At 33.8% G+C, this 18,231-nt stretch overlaps 1 long non-coding RNA gene across 2 annotated transcripts in view; it reads left to right on the top strand.

The window, feature by feature from the left end:
* Nucleotides 1–13,349: 13,349 nt before the first annotated feature.
* Nucleotides 13,350–18,231, top strand: part of LOC144372680 (uncharacterized) — a 45,028-nt gene continuing 40,146 nt past the window's right edge. Inside the window, exons 1-3 of one of the 2 annotated variants that reach the window (XR_013432608.1) lie at nucleotides 13,355–13,698; nucleotides 14,514–14,630; nucleotides 14,775–16,585. This is a non-coding gene — a long non-coding RNA (uncharacterized LOC144372680). Of the gene's footprint in view, nucleotides 13,699–14,513; nucleotides 14,631–14,774; nucleotides 16,586–18,231 lie in introns of those variants that run through there. The other variant, XR_013432607.1, reaches the window with a different exon arrangement.

Genomic DNA, 18,231 nt, shown 5'->3' with positions numbered 1-18,231 from the left:
TTTCATTTTCAGCTAAAGTGCAGTGTTTTTCTTACTCATGCATATAGGAAGTTGAAAACTGCAACAAAATATTCATTGCTGTTCCATGAATATTAGGGCATCCTTATTTCACAGAATTTCAGAATATATTTAGGGTTAAGCAGTAAATACTACCAAAGTGTGCAGTTAAACTCTGGCTCTCCGTGCACTTCCTTTCTCTCAAAGTCTCAAATTCTCAGACTGAGCCGAACAGTCAGAGCCAGAGTCCCTTATCCAGTCATGTACTTATATTGAAAGGAAAGGAAAATACCATTCAATGTTATCTGGAAGTTCTCCTAGCTATTTTTCAATAGTTTTAAGGCTTGTTAATATTCTATTACTCTCAAGCAGTTTTGGAAACATTTTAAGATTTCTTTTTTATAATTTGTCTTGTTTGTTTGTAGTACTGGGGATTGAAGTCTGGGGTGCTCTACCACATAGCTACATCCCCAGCTCTTTGACTTATTTTTTTTTATTTTGAAACAGGGTTTTGCTAAGTTGCCCAGGCTGGCCTCTCCTGCCTTAACTTGCCAAGTTCCTGGGATTACAGGCATGCACCACTAAGTCTGGCTAAGTTTTTTTTAATCCATGAATCTTGTCACTTGAAGTCAAAAGGTTTTCTCCAGAGCTTTGCAGAAATTGGTTTATAGGAAATTTCTATTGAGTATGCTCTTCATCAAGGCTCTAAGCAACATCTGGCCTGCTTTGTCTTGAAGGTCCTCTGGCCACTCAAATTTTTAACCCAACACCTGTAGTAACTCTTCCTTGCATGCTAAATGGCATCTGTGTATGAAGCATATACCCACTGATTCATCTTAGGTTTTGTGAGAGTATTTATTATTTTTTTCCAGATATGATGGTTACACTTAAGAATTCAGCCATTATCCAAATCACATATTTCTGAACACAGAAAAATACGTATTTCTAGTACCAGTCAATAAAGAAAATAAAAACAAGAATATATTCATATAACTTATATACAAACAACTTTAATCAGGTATAATTTTTCACAGACCTAGAAATATTATTATTTGAATGCTAATGACCCCTAAGATTTTTATCAAACTTTTAATATAATTTCAAAGTGAACAAACTTCTTATGATTTTACTCTTTATCTTGAAAGGTTGGACCAGTTTCTCAACTACTAATCAGTTACCAACCAAAAGAAATTGTGCATGTGTTTTCATATTTTCACACAATTTGTATGTGTGTACAAATTGCAGATGTGCAGTACAAATTGCAAAATTTTTCTCTTGCTAGATTTTTAAGACCCATTTCATGTTTTGTGCCATTTACAAAATGTTATGACCAAATAATGATTTGATAATACCATTATTTTAAATTATGTTAAAATTATCCCAAAATAATAGAAAATATTATTTTATATATATCATTTTTATTGGATTTTAAAATTACAAAGAAATGTGCACTTAAAAAATGTGTGTGACAGACTTTGAATTGGTAGTATCAAACATCTGAATTTAATTACAAGTATGATAAATCTAAAACAAAGAAGACATAAATATATAATCACACACATATGATAATGCTTAGTTTACATTTTAGATATCAGGTTCATCTCTGTCCTAAAAGTATGGACAACAAATTTTGTACTCCTTATTCATGACATTTAATTTACCAAGCACCAAGGCAAAATGAAGACTGACTCACCTCTTATTGAAGTAAATGCCTGTGACAAACATTTGTACAATATCATGTAAAAAGCAAATTCAAATCAGTGTTTTAAAAAATATAATCTTTGGTAATTTTCCTCTTTTAATGTTCTGACCTAGACAATGATGTACTATTTTGCAACGAAGACTGTCATGCCATTTCCAATTTTGGACTAGAAATTGTCCTTATAGTATGATATGAGATATAAACAATAGAAATTTTTAAAAAGCAAAAATAAAAAAGTTGAAAGAAAAGAATGACTTCCTCTTCTGCATGTGAGGACAGGGTCTTAAGGATCCCATTGACCTTCATATCCATGTCACTCCAGACTCATCCTCAGGCTGGTGGTCCTTTCACTGTCTGATTCTCCATGATCTCTATGGCCATCCTACTTGATACTTAGACCTTCATTTTTCTCAGCATCCTCTTGGAACAAAGAAGTTATGGGCAGGGGGTGGGGGGCTTCAGATGTTCTCCCATTGTTTTTCTGTACCTGTTGCAGGTAGAGTGGTGCTTCATTGCTTGGTCTGTGTCAGTGCTGTGGGGTGCCCAGAAGAGGCCGAGGCCTTACTTGCACAATTCCCTTTCCTCTCCACAGTGGCAGTTGCTGTAACATTCTTGGCTAGGTCAGACGCTTTTACACAGTTTTTAAAACATTCTTGAGGGAACTTGTCTATGTTTAACAAACAGCCATTTGGGGGATCCATAGCTACCTTCACAAATTGTTTTCCACAGATGAAGCACAATGAAATAGAACAACTTGAGTTTTTACCCAAGTACCACCTGTTAATAAACAGTTTCCATCAACAAGATGGACTTTTTGGTATCCCCTATTACAGTAGTGTGGTAAAATGGTTCCAAACCTTCTAATTCATTGTCATTACTTTATCAGAGTTGTCTTTAGGTTTAGGCTTAGAATCTTCCTCTCGCAGAAAATCACACTGAATTGAGTAATTCCTTCCAACTCTTTTTGACACCAGTGAGAGCATTCTTGCTCTGGTTGGTGCATAAGAGGTGGTTGGGGGCAGATAAGTCAGAAAAAGACATGCTTTCTGTGTTCAGTACAACTTGGGGCTCACCAGCTACCAATGGCTTCCTTTGTCTTGCAGTAAAAACTGAAAGTGGAATTAACCAAATGAACACAGTCCTGCTGCTCACTGCTATATGAGTGTTAAAGACCTATCATATTGCTATCTGGGCTGCTCAGTCTCTGTCCATTCCTGTGAATGTGCATTGCCCAGTGTACAAAGTTCAAATGTTACTCTTTTTTAATCACTCCCTTACTTGGAGTTCTTAGTGACAGCTCAATAACATCCATGGGATGTTATTGAAAACTTGGTTTGGACAGCTGTAGCCATTTAGAGTTTTCCATATTTAAAAGTATGAGGCATAAATAGTGGCCTCACAAAAATGTCTATATTCTAATCCTGGGAACCTGTGACTGTTATGTTTACATGGCAAAAGGAACTTTGCAGAAGCTTGAGATGGGGAGGTTCTCCTGCAGTTCCTTTTAAGGCTTTAGGGACAATTAAAATAAAGATGTTAAAATGAGACATGATGGTTAAAAGCATGGACTCTCTAGCCAAACTTCTGTGTGATTATGGATAATTTGTTTTTCTATGCCTCACTTTTCACCTCTGAAAAATAGAACTAAACTATTGTTGTGAGGATTAGATGAGAGGATTAGGATAGTATGTGGCACATCACAAATACTCACAAGTGTTAGCTATTTCTTATTTACATAGCAATTCCATGTGGAAGAACATTTCTTCTGATCTTTGCTCTAGATCTGAGAGCAGATGATCTAGCTGGAATAGCACAGTTTACACTGGATTGTGTGTAGTGATTTCTTTCTTATCCTTGTTAGTCTTGGAATTTTATGAATGTAGTTGACTTGTTCTCATATTACACTATGTAATTGGATATGTTAATTCTTCACTTAGAAATCTTCCTTTTAATGCATTGGCTCAATTTACAACTATCATGGTTTTATCTTTGATGGAAAAACATGCATATAGATGGTATGGTATTATTTTAGCATTTGATCTTCTTTTATGTTTATTATTTCTTCACTCATTGATATAGATTCTCTAGCCATTTGTTTACTAGAGCATGATAACCTCTAGAACTGAAAATTCAGTCATTCATTCAATAAAATATTTCTTCAACAAAGATCTGTTTATTCCTTGTGCATACTACAAAAGGAACAGTTCCCACACCTTTCAGGATGCTTATTGTATAGTCAGCAAGACAGAGCCAAAAGCACATGATTATGATTAGAGATGTGCACCAATGTCATAGGTTGGCAAAAAAGAAGGGCTGAGGGAATTCAATAAATCTAGCCAGATTTAGGACTCACTGAGTATGTAGGAGTTGACCATGCAGAGAGAGAGAGCACATCATAGACCATTCTGAAACACCTTAAATAGGCACCTTTCTATGTAATCTATGATCTTAATTACACTCAGCTTCCTTCATAATGGAACACAATGTTTGACATTCTACCTTGAATTAAACAAGAAATTCAGACTTGAAATCACTGCCTCCATATTAAATTATTCGAAGCATAATGATTACATTAAACCTTACTGTGTAGTCTCAGGCAAAAAGATTGTTGGTAAGGAATGTAGCATCAGCCCTACCATTTCAACTGAAAGACCTAGATGATGACAGGTTATAAAATTGACTCACCCCAAAGTAACAACAAGTTTAATATCAACTTGGAAAAAAATAATCTTAACATCAAAAAGACTTTGAAAGTTGTAAAGCAATCATCTTTTGAATGTCAAAAAAGGTAGTAAAGAGGTAATACATAAAAGAAGTAACATTCTTGGGGGTTTTGGGGGGTGGGGTGGGGTGGGTTCTTTTTTTGTCTTTTTTAGAACTGGGGTTTGAATCCAGTATTTTGCAAATGCAAGGCAGACACTTTGCCACTGAGCTACATCCCAACCCAACATTCTTAATATATAAAGAAAAATTTTAATTGTAATAACCAAAGCAGAATACATGAGAGGAACAGACAATATGAGCGAGCGCACGAGCGTGCACACACACACACACACACACACACACACACACACACATACATTTAAAAAAACATCCGTTAAACATAAAAAAGATACTCAACTTTATTTTTAATAAAAAACAGAAATTAAAGCTACTGTTGGTGAGTCTTAGGGGAAATAGGTACTTATTAATCACTGGTGGGAACAGAAAAATGGTGAGGTTCCTTTGGAGGGGAATTGAGCATTCTCTAACAACATATAAGTACATATTTTTTCCTTAGCAATCCCATTCCTGAGAATTTACTTTGAAGATGCACCCCCAAAATACAGGAAAAAGAGGAGGAAACATTTGCATATACACAAGATTCTCTGTTTAGGTGTTTTTTATAATGATAAAAAGTTAGAAATAAAGTAACTGCCATATGAAGATTGACTGAATAAACATAGGATGCTGTAGAAAATAATTCAGAAAATCTCCATGAACTAATGAGTGATTTTTCAAATTATTGTTAGCAGAATTTATCAAGGTAGTTCACATTAGCAGATTAAGGGGAAAGATTTCATAAAGTTGTCAACAATGCAGAAAAAGTTTTCAGTTAAGTTTGAAATACAGCCTTGATTTTAAACAATTCTTGTCAAAGAACAGAAAAACATCCTTAACCTGATAAAACATGGCTACATGACATTTACAGCCCAAAATCGTTTAATGATGAATTTGAACAAAACAAGAGTGTCTATTACTTCTTTTCATCAGCATTGTTTTGGAAGCTCTAGCTACTGCACTAGGACAAGAAAATGAAATATAAAAGGGGGGATGTTCTTTATTTGCATATTTATGAATATATAGAGAATATATGCAAAAAACCTATTCATAACTCATTAATAAGATAATGTGGTTCCTGGATAGAAAATCTGTACAGACAAATCAATTTTATCTCAAACAAGTAATAATTGCTTAGAAAATGAACTATTATAATATTTATAGTAGTATTAAATAATATCAAGGACCTTATTATAAATTCAACAAAAGAAATATAAGAATTTTATGTAGAAAATAAACCTTTATTGAAAGAAATAAAAGAATATCAAAAGGAAAAGGAAACTGGAGCAATCTTGAAATTAGGGAAAAAGATGAAAGAGTGACTTAATAATTGTTATGGTTGGTGAGATGTTGAATTGTACATTCTCTTTTACTTTTTTCATTTCTCTCAATTGAATTGTTTATGAGAATGCATTTTATAAAAACAGTGAAGTCATTATTCTTTTTTTCATTTGTTCATAATAGTTATTCTTGACATTAGATTCATTTGGACTAATTATAAATGCATGGGATATAATTTGCTCCAATTCAGTCCCTTCACCCTCCCCATCCTCCCTCCCACTGTTCCCTTTCATCTACTTTACTGATCTATTTATTTACATTTTTTAAAATTAGTATGTTATAGATATTCAAAATGATGAGTTTCATTATAGTATATTCACATATGTGCATTGAAAAGTTAATTTGATTTCATTCCACAGTTTTTCCCTACCCACTCCCCATTCCCTTCTTTTTCTTTTATTGATTTTATTTTTTTTAAATACACGACAATGGAGTGTATTACAATTCTTATTACACATATAGAGCACATTTTTTTATCTTTGTATAAAGTATGTTCATGCCAATTCACGTTATACATATACTTGTTTTTTTTTGCATTACAATTCTTATTACACATATATACCACAATTTTTCATATCTCTGTTTGTATATAAAGTAGGTTGACATCCAATATGTGTCTTCAGACATGTACTTTGGATAATGATGTCCATCACATTCATTCCACATTCATTAGGAGGCTAATCCCCTGCCTCCTCCCTTTCCCTCACTCCCCTCTTCCCTATCTAAAATCCATCTATTCATCCCATGTTCCTCTTCCCTACCCTATTTTGAGTCAGCCTCCTTATATCAGAGAAAACATTTGGCATTTGTTTTTTGGGGATTGACTAACTTCACTTAGCGTTATCTTCTCCAATGCCATCCATTTACCTGCAAATGCCATAATTTTATTCTCTTTAAAAAACGTTCATAGTGTATATATGCCACATTTTTAAAAATCCATTCATCCACTGAAGGGCATGTAGGTTGGCTCCACAGTTTAGCTATTGTGAATTGTGCTGCTATAAACATTGATGTGGCTGTGTCCCTGTAGTATGTTGTTTTTAAGTCCTTTGGGTATAGTCCAAGGAGAGGAATAGCTTGGTCAAATGGTGGTTCCATTCCCAGATTTCCAAGGAATCTCCATACTGCTTTCCAGATTGGCTGCACCAATTTGCAGTCCCACCAGCAATGTATGAGTGTACCTTTTTCCCCACATCCTCTCCAATACTTATTGTTGTTTGTCTTCATAATAGCTGCCATTCTGACTGGAGTTGTATCTTAGTTTTGATTTGCATTTCTCTGATTGCTAGAGATGTTGAAATTTTTTTCATATATTTGTTGATTGATTGTATATCCTCTTCTGAGAAGTGTTTGTTCAAGTCCATGGCCCATTTTTTGATTGGGTTACTTGTTTTTTCAGTGCTTAGCTTTTTGAGTTCTTTATATACCCTAGAGATTAGTGCTCTATCTGATGTGTGAGGGGTAAAAATTTTCTCCCAGATGTAGGCTCTCTGTTCACCTCACGGATTGTTTTCTTTTGCTGAGAAAAAAAACTTTTTAGTTTGAATCCATCCCATTTATTGATTCCTGGTTTTAATTCTTGTGCCATAGGAGTCTTATTAAGGAAGTTGGGGCCTAACCCACATGATGAAGATTAGGGCCTACTTTTTTCTTCTGTTAGAGGAAGAGTCTCTGGCTTAATTCCTAGGTCCTTGATCCATTTTGAGTTAAGTTTTGTGCATGGTGAGATATATGAGTTTAATTCCATTTTGTTGCATATGGATTTCCAGTTTTCCCAGCACCATTTGTTGAAAATGCTATCTTTTCTCCAGTGCATGTTTTTGGCACCTTTGTCTAAAATAAGATGATTGTAATTTTGTGGGTTAGTCTCTGTGTCCTCTATTCTGTACCATTGGTCTACCAGTCTGTTTTAGTGCCAAAACCAAGCTGTTTTTGTTACTATTGCTCTGTAGTATAGTTTAAGGTCTCATATAGCGATACTCCCTGCTTCACTCTTCCTGCTAAGGATTTCTTTAGCAATTCTTGGTCTCTTATTTTTCCAGATGAATTTCATGATTGCCTTTTCTATTTCTATGAGGAATGCCATTGAGATTTTGATTGGAATTGCATTAAATCTATATAGTGCTTTTGGTAGTTTGGTCATTTTGATAATATTAATTCTGCCTATCCAAGAGCAAGGTAGATCTTTCCAGAAATAGTAAATGAATTCAGCAAAGGAGCAGGATATAAATCAACACCCATAAATCAAAGGCATTTCTGTATATCAGTGACAAAGCCTCTGAGAAGGAAATGAGGAAAACTACTCCATTCACAATAACCTCAAAAAAATGATACTTGAGAATCAATTAAAGAAGTCAAAGATCTATACAATAAAAACTACAGAACCCTAAAGAGAGAAATCAAAGAAGATCTTAAAAGATGGAAAGATCTACACATTCCCTTCTTAAAAGGAGAAAAGGAGGAGGAGGGAGGGAGAGGGGGAAGTTGGGCAGGGTCAGATCAGAATATGATAACCCAAAGGGTGGGGTTTGGCCTGCTGAGAACTTCTAACTGAAGGAGATTGGAATCTCAAAAGCAAGCTCGGCAGCAAAGCCTTTGCTCTCCTCCTGCCCTCCTGTCCGTTCACCCTTCTTTCCCAAAGCCAGTCATAAAACCTAGAAAGTGCTCTCTCTCTCTCTCTCTCTCTCTCTCTCTCTCTCTCTCTCTCTCTCTCTTCTCTCTCCCTCTCTCTCTCTCCCTCTCTCTTTCCTTCCTTCCCTGCTATTCCCTTCCTGTCCCCCTACCCTCCCTTCCCCCCTCTCTTAAAAACCCTCATTCCAGACAGGACCTGCCTTAGGTCCAGAAGGAAAGAAGGCCAAGAAGATGACCAGACAGGGCTTGCTGGGACCCTGGCAGCCTTTTACCATTAGCTCACACCCCCTTTTCCAGTCATTTCTACATGGCCATCCATTCTTCATGGAACATAAACATAAAAACAGGAGTTTTCCCTGGATCTCTAGGTCTTTATTTCTGAAGGCTTTTAGGTCAAATAAAATTCTATTAAATAATTGTAATGATTTTTAAAATGTAAAGATATATACTAGTTCATAAATTAGAAGAAGCAGTTTATAAAGATAGACTCTTTCTGAAACTCATCTGAATTTTTATTGCAGCTATAGAATGAAGATACTGTATTAGTGGTAAGAGGATAAACAGTCCGGTAAGACAGAATAGAAAACTCAGAAAGTGATTGCCACATGATTTATGATTGAGGTGGGACTGCAGATCAGTGGTGGAAAATGTCAGTCTTTTTAATGAGTAGTGCTGAGACAATTGAGTATTTATGTGAAATTGAATGAAATTAAAGCCCCTACTATACATCGTAGTCAATAATTCTGTGTGACATATGGAATTAAGTGTGAATGGCAAAACAATAAAATGCTTTCAAGATAATACCTTTATGATTTTGGAGTGGGGTAAGTTGTCTTAAATATGACATAAAAAGCACTGATAGTAAAGGAAGATATTAAGAAATTTGATATTACTAGCAGTAAGTATTTATCATAATCAGAAGACACCATGGCAGAGAAAAGTCATTCTTAACATTCAAAACTAATACTTGGTGTTAGAAGTTAGCAATGGTTGCTATCTTTTGGAAGAGTGAATTGGATAGGGTGGGGGGAAGGACACTCCCAGGAGGCTGATCATATCTTTCCTAGATATGATACTAGTTATACAGGTGTATTCACTTTGTGGAAGTTCAGCAAACTGTACTAACAATTTGTACATTTTAAAATGTATATGCTCTACTTCAACAAAAAGTCTTTATAAAGGAAAAGTACTAAGAAGCTATTTGTAAAACATTTGTCCAGCAAAATAATAGAGACCTCCTACAGCTCAATAAGATAGATATCTCAATAAAAAATCGAGCAAAATAATTGAACACACTTCAGAAAAGAGGAAATCATATATTTGATTTATTCTAAAAGGTGCTCAACCTTATTAATCTTCAGAGGAATGCAAATTCAAATGATTGATTTCTTTATACCAAAATTGGCTAACATGAAGGATCTGAGAAAACAGTACCTAGTGAGGATGTGGAGCAATGGGAACACTACTGCACTTGGGCTAGGAATAAAAATTGGCACAACCACCTTGGGAAATGGATTGTCATTACATAGTAGGTATGGAGGTAACATGCCAGGTGACTTAGTGATTCCTCTGTTTCAGAAATGGGTGCTTATGGGAACCAAAAGATGTTCAGAAGAGTATTTATTATAGCCTTGTTAACTATATCCAAACACTTGAAGTAATTCAAATGTCTATCAACACAAGAATGTGTACATAAACTGTAGCATATTTATACAGCCATGTACTACATAATAGAATGAACTTTTCTGCAGAAAAATTCATATATGATATACATACATGTGAATATGTATGTATATAAATATAAATGTATACATATTCACATTTTTCATAAAATTTCAGAGGTGTTTTTTAACTCTCTGAAGTTCATCCCAGATGTCCTGGTACAAGCCCCTCTTTTAAAAGTACCCTCATTTGTCAATCAAAGAAGATGCATAAAAGGTATTATGTATATATTTAATGATATCAGCCTGAGCCCATTTAGGTTTGTTAATGCAACAGTGGACTGCAGCCTCCAGGCCTTCCCATTATTGCATTTGTCTGTATTGTCTTCATATTTGTTTAAATTAGAAAGTAATACATTTTTAACAGCACTGTTGAGGTATAATTTGCATTTCATAACATTTCCCTTCTGTAAGTATAAAATTCATCGATTTTTGACACCTCTATAGAGTTTTGCATCTGTCATCACTATAAAAGTTCAGAACATTCCCATCACCTCCCAAAATTTTCTCAAGCCACATTTGCCATCAATCAAATGTGTATTTTCAAATGTAGTGTGTTTATTGCTTCATGTATTTCAAATAACTCATCATTAAAAGTAGCATAACACATTGTTGAATAGAAACTTGAAAAACATCAACCAAAATCTTTTGTTAAGTGTATTTTGAGGTTCTGTATACATACTTGATTAAAATCAGCTTATTTGCATCTGTTCTCTATTGCTAGTTTCAAAAAAGGGAACATACTGAACAGTTGATTTCTTCCTTTATATGTCCTTGGTGGGTGAATGTTGTCATGTTGTTCTGGGTAGGTTTTTAGTTTTAAAAATTTTAGTTGGTTTTGGGGAAAATGTTCAGTTATACAAATGGCCATTTTATATGGCAGTCTGTATAGTACTAATTTCTGAGAGAATAACTCATACAAAATAGAATGAAGAATAGAAGTTAGACTATATAGTTAAATTAAAACATAAATATCAAATTGTAAATTATTTTTTTTATTAGGAGTAACTAAAGAGAAGAATGTATTGATCAACTCTGATATTAAATGTCTCAGACTTTAGAACAGTATAACAAATATTTTAAAAGCTTTTCTTGTCTTTGTTCTACCACTTCATATTAAGATGCTGAGTATAATATAGAAGTACATATGGAATATAAATATTATGTGAGCATATTATACAATTATGTATAATTGGGCTTCCTCAAGTAATCTTTTTAACATACTTTTATTATACATACTATATACTATTATTATAGAAATGATTATTTCTGCTTAAAGGTGATTTATGGTTGGGAAATGCAGATATATTATGTGTAAAATTAAATATTTTTCTAAAAAAGTATAACATCAGATGTTCATGAATTTCGGAAATAAAAATACATAATGCCTAGCTAGTTCCTAAGAGGTAGGATATATCTTCTGTTTGTCAAAGTATTTACTCTGAATTGTTGGTGGAGCTAACTTTTACTGAGGTTTCTCTGTTGCCAGGTACTTTATTACCAAGGTTGCCATCAGAACCAGTAATGAAATTACTCACTATCAGGATTGAGAAAATTGGTCTGAAAGACACTGGACAGTGCATCGATCCCTATATTACAGTTAGTATAAAGGGTAAATAACTGGCAAATTGCATTATGTTTTTTCTCATATGGGACAAAGTTTTTGACAGGGGATAGTCTTGTATATGTGACAACTTACTTTAATGCATTCTATAATGAGGCAAAATCCTAGAAGAGATCATAACAGAACATAGTTCGAAAGACTTACAAAAAATATTTCCTACTTATACACTCACTTTTGCTTTTGAGTTTGTATAGATTTTTGCTCTTCAGATTCCATCTAATGTGCAGACTAAACATACACATTGTCCTTAACAGCAGCTACAGTCTTCAGGATATAGATTAACAATAGCACCCCTCACCTTCTCCTATCCAGTCTATATTCATTTCTCTCCACAAAGCCCCATGTCCTATTTTCCCATCTCTCCTGCTTCAGCCCCTTCTTCTTCCTGTGCTACTGAGGTATCTACTTAGGTGAATCCTACAGAGGCAGATGAAAATCAGGGGACAGGGAAGTAGGGTGCAACCATAACATCCATGCCCTGAAAGCAATCCCGTGGGATGATGATGTGATTAAGGAATAAATTATACCATTTTACAGAAATAACTATAGTTAGTACAAACGGCTTATTTTAATCTGTAGTTTTGCACCAAAGGAACAGATCGGTGCTGAAATTAAATGGAGGAACTTTTATCAATTGCAGAAATAAAGTCAGATCCATGGGTTCATTAGTGCTAATTAAAAGAAAAATATGACCACAAAGAAAAACATTTATTTAAAGAACATAATCCACAGCACTAATACTGGTACACTTTTAAATTCCGAGGTTACCAGTTATCAAATATATAGTGTACCGGAAAATATTTACATTGTTTGATAGGCCATTTATAAAACTGCATACTCATTGAGAAAGTATACTTAAAACACAAAAATATTTAATGATGTTGTAAATGTTAAATTACCTTTGCATATGTTATACTGAAATATTTTTATGTAAATATTTTTTTAATTATTAAATGTACTAAATTGTTTTTTGAGCTTTTTGAGACACATAAATGAATAACACATAAACACTGAGGAGTTATTAAATGAGTCCATGTTGAATTTGACTAAACTGAGATTTTTAAACCCGGAAAATTAAAACTATATATAACGTGCCATCTGGTTGTTGTAAATTCAGGGTATGTTGTAAACAGTATAACCAGAATTTAGATAATATATATGAAAAATTATTCATTAACCAAAGGGTTTTTGTTGGCTGTTCTCATCCATTTTTGGTTCTTAACAGGGAAATTATGATAAGGTTAGGTTTAAAGGCTTTTCTAAATAAGTCATATACTTGATCAAAGTTAGAAATTGGTGGCAGAGCTCCATTGTGGCAAATTATATACTCCAGATTTTTTTTTGGCATAGAAATATATAGTGGGATATTCCCTATGAAAAAAAAAACATGTTTGTTCTTTTTACCACTTCACTATGAAGATCAAGTTTTGTCCACTTGGCCATGTAAAGGCTTCCTACCACTTCACTATGAAGATCAAGTTTTGTCCACTTGGGCCATGTAAAGGCTTCCTTGTCCCCTTCATGAGGTCTCCTATCCAGTCTATATTCATTTATCTCCACATACCCCATGAACTTTAACAACTCTCACATACTTGCTCACACCAAATAGGAATCTCTTAGCCTGAGAATCTCCTCTCAGCTCTTTCCATGCCTCTTTAGGAACTGTAACCTTTGCAGTTTCTATATTTTCCGTCTGTATATGTGAATGCTCATAAGCAGAAACTTAATTGTTTCTCCAGATCTGAATGACATAGATTTAACTCCTGTGCAAGATACTCCTGTGGCTTCAAGAAAAGAAGATACATATGTTCATTTTAATGTGGACATTGAGCTCCAGAAGCATATTGAAAAATTAACCAAAGGTTTGTAATTATCAGTTACTGACTTCTTAAGGACACAGTACTTATCTGGGTTTGTGTTCATAGTATACTTAACACAAGATCTTATGTCACATAGTTATGAATATTGACTTAAAGTCAAATCAAAAATTTTTTTAAAATATGAGAATTAGCAGTTGCATTATCTAGTTGTGTAATAAATGTGGTTAAATATTATTTGATAGGGAAGTTTTTCTCATAATACAGAGTTAAGGAAGCAGGTTCCCTAATAATTACCTTAAGTCCTTTTAGGAACCTAATGATTACTTTCTAACAGTTAAAGAATTATTTTTTTTTCTTTCAATAAGATGCATTGGGTAAAAAGATACTATAACTGGCAGTTAGTTTGTAAGAATATGGAAAGGACAATCTGGGCGTGGTTTCAGGAGGGAGAGAAATGATATAAGGTAGAATTTTTTTTAAAGGAACTCTTAAATTTCTATTCTATCTAATACAGGTGCTTATTGAAACCATTTCTATAGGTACTGCTGATACTTAAGTAACTTCTGTTTTTCTTGTGGTATTTAATATTTTATATTCTTTGGTAGTTTATGATTCTACCTGTGTACATAACTTACATTCTTGCTATACATTTTTGTTGTACTTTGTAGAATTAAATGATATGGAGAAATGTCACTCAGACATGCTAGTACCAGAGCTTGGAGTGACAGCCACAGTGAGTTATCAACAGTTGTGTCATCAGACTGTTTGACACATGTTACTTTGTAAAATCATAGGCTTCTGGTGACACATAAGAAATGTGTGGTCTCTGGCTTATGTTGTTTGTTTTAATTCCTTAGGTGCAGCTATCTTCTTTGAATTCAAACACTACAAGCCTAAAAAAGGTTTACCAGCATCAAGTGTTTTGCTTTCATGGAGATGGATGAGATTAAACCTGGGCCAACTGTAATAGAACTGTAAGTGATATACATATAGGATTCATACTGTTCTAATGGTTACTAGTTCATGTTTCTTCTTAGTCCCTCTTATCGAGAATGTAACATTGGAGTAGATCAATCATCAAAGTATTTTAAACAATGATCTTTCTATTGTGGTTACAGATACAAGAAACCCACTGACTTTAAAAGAAAGAAATTGCAGTTATTGACCAAGAAACCACTTTATCTTCATCTACATCAAACTTTGCACAAGGAATGATTCTGACATGAGTAATGTGGAATTTCTGTGAATTTTACCACTCAGTAGAAACCATCGTAGCTCTGTGTAGCATATTCATCCTTCAGGAGGCAGGAAGTGAACCGTATCTATAGGCCAGTGAGTCCATTGCAAAGCTGTACCACAGAACTAAAGTCCAGCACCTCATTGTTATGACTCCTTTAGATACAGATTTATTGTAGATTTTGAAACTTGTTTTTACTTTTCTATTAATTGTGCAATTAATAGTCTGTTTCCTAATTTACCACTGTTCCTACCCTGCTTCCTGGAACAATATTGCTGTGGTAGGTATGCTCATCTTCAAACTTAATACAGCAATAAGAATGTGCTAGAGTTTACACATTTGCTCACTTTTGCTCCAATATGGTCTTTTGATTTGAATTAACTTCAAACTTTTGAATTGAAGTGGGTAGGATAGTACTAGATTGCTTTGAAAGGAAATTGGATCAGTTATGGTCTGTCTTTTAGGCTGTTCCTTAGAGCTGGCCTAAATTCACCCTCATCTGATAGTTCTACTTAGAAATAGTGTGCCTTGATCAGATCAATATCTTATATGGGAGTGTTCCCCAGATTGTAGCTGTGATTTTTTTCCAGATGACCAGATTGTTTTTCTGAAAGTGAGCATATTTTTAGTCATGTTGATTAGTTGTTCTATATCACATTGCTATTGTTTCTATGGTTAACATTAAATGATTCTAGGGTTAACATTAAAACTATCTCTCTCAGAATAATTACAAATTTTTGAGTGGGTTTACGTCGTCTAAATCATGTCATCTAAAAATAATTGAGTCAGATGCTAATGAGATACTGCAGGAACAACTGCTGTTTTTCTGACAACTGATTGTGAAACCTTAAAACCTGCATACCTTGTCTTTATAAAGTGATGAGTATGCAAAATTTGGAAAGATATTCTATTTTTTTAATATAGGTAGATACGACTGCCATTTATTTCCTATTTAGATATATTGACATTCATATGAAAATATGCAGGTTATTAGCCTATTATAATTTCACTATTTACATTACTTTTAACTTGATGAGACATAAATAAAACTGTCATAGTACACAAGGTGGATATTTGATACACAGAACATAAAGATTTGTGAGGAGCTTTTTTGTGGGTTACATGTAGAACCCATGTATTTTAATATTCACTATTTTAAATGAACAATGCATGAAGGGAATGCAATACTTGGCCTATTTTTAAACTAGTGTAAACCCTAATCATACCATCAATTTGCTTTTTAAAACGAATAACAGTTATTTTAGCCCTTGCACTTCAAGAGATCTAGTCTTTAATTTTTCAGTTGTCTGTTAGGTCAGTTTTGTTTACTAGATGAATGTTAATAAAACTATATGAGCCTGAAAGAATTCTCAACCAAATTTAGTCTTTTCTTTCATCTGGATTGGGTTAATTTCACAAGTGCAAAAATAGTTCAGTATACAGTAGTTCTAGGAAATGAAGAATTTGCCTTAATAAAATGTTCACTCAACCGAAACTCTGAGTAGTCAAAATTTCCAGACTGTAAACTTCTCAAGAGAAGGGCCTCATCTTCTCCATGTCATGTAAACTTTCCAAGGTGCTTGGCAGCACTCTACTCTGTACCCTGTGGAGTGCTCAGTACCTTTTTGTTTGATGTTACTGATGTTTGATGTTGCTCCCTTAAAATCTACTATTAAAATGTAGCAAAACTGATACATTGTTCTTTCTGTTTTCTCATACTATAAAATATGTATATCAAAGTGATAATTTAAAAAAAACAAACTTTTTTTGGTTGTAGATGGACACAGTACCTTTATATTTATATGTGGTGCTGAGGATCAAACCCAGTGCCTCACATGCAACCCCAGCCCCTCAAAGTGATAATTTATATGAAGAAATATTTAGCATCCTTCACATAAGAATGCTTTTTTTTAACCTCGATTTATTTATGTGGTGCTGAGGATTAAACCCAAGGCCTTGTCTGTGCTAGGCAAGTACTCTACCACTGAGCCACAACCCCAGCTGCCACCAAAGAATGGGGTTATATGGAAAAAAAAGAGGATGCTTTATATGAATGTCTTTCATCAGCATTAAACAAACTTAAATTGAACATTGTCGTCAGCTTAGCTTTAATTCAGACCTGATTGACCAACCCCCCCCCCAAAAAAAGGTGATTTTATCTTGAAGCAGTTAACACAAAGCAATCTGTATCTCACAAATTAGTTGTTTAAATTTACTTTCTAGTGTGGGAGGGGATGAGTCACTGGACAATAATTACAACTATAGCAGTAATACTTTCAGGTTGAAACACTACTGCTTCACAAATGAAATGATTTTAGTAACTAAACTGAAACACAATTTGCTGGAGAGGACTTCGAAAACTTTTGAGATACAAAAGTATAATTGAATCAGGGGACAGTATTCTCTACACAACCTGTATATTGGCAGATACCTTGGGCTTTGCTACAGAAGTGGTACAATCAGATGGATGTAAGGAGAGGCAACTATAGGTGGGTTCAGAACTGCTCAGATAAACTACGTAGAATGCATTATAACTTACTAATAGAATAAATACAAAAAAGGCTTTAGAGGGAAAACTACTGTTGCTTTGAATAAAATAATAAATCTGCCTTTCCTTGAAAATCTATCTTCCTAGCTGACATCACCTTTATTTAAATGCTATTTTAAAATTAGAAGTTTTAGTAACTTCAGCATTGCCTTGTGTCCTGTAGAGGTTGAAAGATACATTCAAAATTGGTGTTTGTGACTTAAATTTTATTTTACATGGTTAAAAATGGCATAAGCTATTATATGGTTTTCCTCTTACACACACAGCTGCTGCTTCTAATATTAAATGGAGGTTATGTAGATTGAATTCTTCCTAAAGGACTCAAATTCTTTTTATTCTGAGTTATCTTCAGTAGTTTAGAGATTTTGTTTCACACTGAAGCTTTTGCCCCTATTTTGAGAATACTTAGGGGACATAAAAAGAACAATAATATGTTATGTTCTAGGTTTTAACAATCCTATTACTTTCTAGAATTTAAAAGAATGGAAGAATATGGTCTAGCAGTAAAAAAAAAGTACTAGGCTTTTATAATTTTATTTAAATCTTAAACCTCTTAAAATGTACTGTTAAAATTGCCGTAATTAATATTACAGTTCTGGAGAGCTAGTTCTTAGAAACATTGTTTTAAAGACAGTAGTTACAGATTCAGGATTTGCTTTAATTGATTTTTAAATAAAATATATTTGAGTATCTATCAAAAAAAGAATTTAATTCAGCCCATATTTGCTGATTATAGACATTATAAGTTTATGAGTTTCATTCATTCTTAGAGGATTATACTTTTCTAATT

The sequence above is a fragment of the Ictidomys tridecemlineatus genome, unplaced genomic scaffold (genome assembly GCF_052094955.1).
Source record: "Ictidomys tridecemlineatus isolate mIctTri1 unplaced genomic scaffold, mIctTri1.hap1 Scaffold_145, whole genome shotgun sequence".
Lineage (NCBI taxonomy): Eukaryota > Metazoa > Chordata > Mammalia > Rodentia > Sciuridae > Ictidomys > Ictidomys tridecemlineatus.
Note: the sequence above shows the minus strand (reverse complement) of the source record. Positions and strands in the feature narration are given on the sequence as shown.